The following is a 4156-nucleotide window of genomic DNA, read 5'->3' as shown; positions in this document are numbered from 1 at the left end:
TGAAGGCCCAATACCTATGTGTTTTATATGAATTCAACTTTATCAAGTACACAAACAATTAATCCATGAATCTTATCAATATACTTACATATTCATGATCATGATGATCCCTATCAGTTACGTAAGTATGTTCAATTGAGTTTAGTCCATTCCAGTACCTATGTCAGTTTAGTTGGGAGTAGGATTTTGTACCAAGAAAACTCAGGGATAGGGGCGCACCTGACAGCATAGGGTGTGACCTTTAGTAGTAATCCCCGAGTTACAAAACTGTGTATCCAGCGTAGGTTAGAGATATCTACCTTCCAATTGAGGGTTGATAAGATGTCTACCTTCCAGTTAAGGGTTGACACATATCTCATTAGAGCACTTGCCAGTTGAGGGTGACTCATTAGTCTTTTGGGACACTAGTTTAGTGGATAAAAAAAACCAATATTAGTACCCATGGCACGATACTGACACCCTTCTAACTGGGGTTACAGGTTGTACCCCAATTAGCTCAGATTGGGGCATGTCTGTTAGATGATACCTCCCATAGTCTTAGTATAGTATTCACAGTATTTCAGTTCAGGTTTACTTGATCAAGTGTACAGATTTTTAGTTATTCAGCTATGCAGATTTCAGTCTTTAGTTTACAAATTATTTTAGAAACATGTTTAATTTTGGTCTTATATTCTTAGATATCATAGTTTTCATGCATTAATGCTTAGTTATTTCATGATGTTTAGTTAGTCCTTATCTCATACGTACAGTACCCCATGCATTTCAGCCAATCCTCATCTCATATACCATTATATTTAATGCACTGACCTCACATTCTAATTTGTGCTATGATATCTCATATCATAGGTTCAGATTCTTAATTTCCCAACCACAATTAGATAGCTCAGCGAGATCTAGCAGCCATAGTGGTGAGTCCTCATACATTGATTACATGTTATTTTATTTAGCTATCTCAATATTTCTTATATTCAGTCTATCAGAGTTAGTTGAGGGTTCGTCCCATCAACTCCCCAGGCAGTTTAGAGGCTTTCAGATAGTTAGTTTGACATTTAGTCAGTTTTATCAGTCTTATCAATTGTTTCAGCTAGACATTTTGGATTTCAGTATTCTACCAGATGTTTCAAACTTGTGATTAATTTGTTATTTCAGTATTCAAATTTACATTACCATCTCAGATTATTTTTTGCCATATGTTATGTTAATATTTTATTCAATACTCATAACAGGTACCAACTTATGGGTTAGCTTGTGGTCACTTTTGATCAGAAGCACCATTATCATAACTAGGGGGTAGCCTCTTGTAAGTAAACTTGGTATCATATCCTAAGGTTTTAATGTGTCTTAGGGAGTTTGAAAACTGCATTGAATAGAGTCTTATGCATGGGTGTTAAGAGCGCCACACTTATGGACAAGAGGCTCTGGGATGTTTTAGGAAAAGTTTCCCTTCTTTCAGTGTTCAGGTCGTGCAAAAGAGCATGAACTCTATTTAAACTCTTTCTCTAATAATTCATCCTTCATTCTATTTACAGATAATGCCTCCAAAAAAAAACAACAGAAGAAGGAATGGGGATCAACCCGTACCTCCGCCTGTTCAATAAGATCCCCTGAATAAGTATGTCTCTTACACTAAATTCAGAGCTGTTTTTACTACCTTATCCCATTCAGTGGATACTCAGAACAATTAGTAGGTTATTGCTCTAGCCAATCCAGTGAAAAATATAGTTGTATCTAGGATACGGGATATCACTCGGATAAATCCCCCTTTGTTTATAGGATCCAAGTCTGAGGACGATTCAGGAGTTTTGGATATGGTACAGAAGGTGAATGATATCATGGGCATCACTTCAATTAAGAGTGTCGAGTTGGTTGTATAACAGTTGTAGGATATATCTCATACTTGGTTTAAGTAGTGAAAGAAGGACCTATGGTATTAATGCAGGGCCTATAGAGTGGGAGGAGTTTGCCATAACTTTATTAGATAGGTTCTTCCTATTAGAGTTAAGGGAGGCTAAGACTGAGGAGTTCATTAATTTAAAGAAAGGTAGTATGAGTGTGAAGGAGTACTCGCTTAAGTTCACTCAGCTGGAAAGGTATGCTTATTTGATGGTGGTTGATAATAGGTCTAGAATAAGTAAATTTGTATCTAGTGTAGCTGATAGCATAGTCAAGGAGTATAGGACTACAATGTTGATTAAGGATATGGACTTATCTAGACTTATGGTTCACGCTTAACATATTAAGGAGGAGAAGCATAAGAAGAAAGAGAAAGAGAATAAGAGGGCCAAAACAGGTAGTTTTAACTTTTATCAGCCAAGGTCAGAAGGTGGTAACCGTTCTTAGTTCCATCATAAATTCTCATCCGTAACTCTATCTTCAGCTAGTGTAACAGTGCCTAAGTTCAGGAAAGACAGTCAGGATAGGGTGCCAGGCTCTAAGTCCTAGGATAGTGTGAACAGTATTTATGCTAATCTGCTTTGCCAGAAATATGACAAGTATCATCAGGGTATGTGAAAAGCTAGCAGTGATGTTGGTTTTGGATATAGCAAGCTAGCCACATGGTCAGTGATTACCCAAAGACTAGTTAGTTGGGTCAGTCTAGCCAGTCTCCTGACTCAGCAGGGTGCTATTTTTAGCGTAACCAGTGGGCAGTGCCAGAATAGACTATATGCACTCTAGTCCCGGCATGATTAGAAAAGTTCTCCTGATGTAGTTACGGGTACATAATAGGTCTTTCATCTTCATGCTAATGCTTTACTAGATCCCAGAGCTTCACTCTCCTTTGTAACTCCCTATATAGTAGTCAATTTTAGTGTTAGCCTTGAATCTTTAGCACAACCTTTCTCAGTGTCTACCTCCATAGGTAAATCTATTATAGCCAAACGGGTATACAAAAATTGCCCGGTCATAGTTGCTTAGAAAATTACCTCAGTTGATCGATCTTGTGGAGTTAAAGATGACTGATTTTGATATCATTCTCAACATGGATTGACTCCACTCATGTTATGCCTCTATTGATTGTAGAGATAGAGTCATTCGATTTTAGTTTTCTAATAAACCAGTCATTGAATGGAGACGTAGTACCTCTGTGCTTAGGATCAAATTATTTTCTATCTTATGGCAAGAAAAATAATATCTAAGGGGTGCATGTACCATTTTATTCGAGTGAAGGACTCTAGTTCTAAGACTCCAAGTCTCGAGTTAGATTTAGTAGTAGGGGAATTTTTAGATATGTTGCCTAAAGATCTTTTCAAAGTTCCTCCCAAGAGGAAAATTAACTTCAGAATAGATCTTCTTCCAGATACCTAACCTATCTCTATTCTACCCTACAGAATAGCCCCAGCTGAGGTTAGGGAATTGAAAGAACAATTGAAAGATCTCTTAGATAAGGGATTCATTAGGCCTAGTGTTTCACCTTGGGGCGCTCTAGTCTTGTTCATGCATAAGAAAGATGGTTCTCTCAGAATATGCATCGATTACCGTCAGTTGAACAAAGTCACGATCAAGAATATGTATCCACCCCCCAGGACTAATGACTTGTTCGACCAACTTTAGGATGCCAGTTATTTCTCTAAGATAGACCTCAGATCCAGCTATCATCAGCTCAGAGCCAGAGAATATGACATTTTGAAGATAGCTTTCAAAACTCGGTATGGTCACTTTGAATTTCTAGTAATGTCCTTGGGACTAACAAACGCCCCTGCAGCTTTTATGGATTTGATGAATAGAGTATTAAAGTAGTACTTAGACATGTTCGTCATAGTCTTCATTGATGATATTTTTGTCTATTCCCATAGTAAAAATAATCATGCAGATCATTTAAGAATTGTGTTGTAGACCCTTAGAGCTCATGAGTTGTTCACCAAATTCAGTAAGTACAAATTTGGCTAAGATCAGTAACTTTCTTTGGCCATATTATTTTCGGTGATGGCATTAGAGTTGACAGTAAAGAGGCCAAAGCAATGAAAAACTAGTCTAGGCCTATCTCTTCATCAGATATCAGGAGTTTCTTGGGTTTGGCTAGCAATTACAGGCGATTTGTTGAAGGGTTTTATTTTGCTTCATCCCCATGTCTCGATTGACTCAGAACAAAGTCAAATTTCAGTTGTCAGATTCTTGCAAAAAGAGTTTTCAAAAGTTGAAGACTCGACTCACCTCA

The sequence above is a fragment of the Capsicum annuum genome, chromosome 10 (assembly GCF_002878395.1).
Source record: "Capsicum annuum cultivar UCD-10X-F1 chromosome 10, UCD10Xv1.1, whole genome shotgun sequence".
NCBI lineage: Eukaryota > Viridiplantae > Streptophyta > Magnoliopsida > Solanales > Solanaceae > Capsicum > Capsicum annuum.
The sequence above is the reverse complement of the archived record's forward strand: the minus strand, read 5'-3'. Positions refer to the sequence as shown.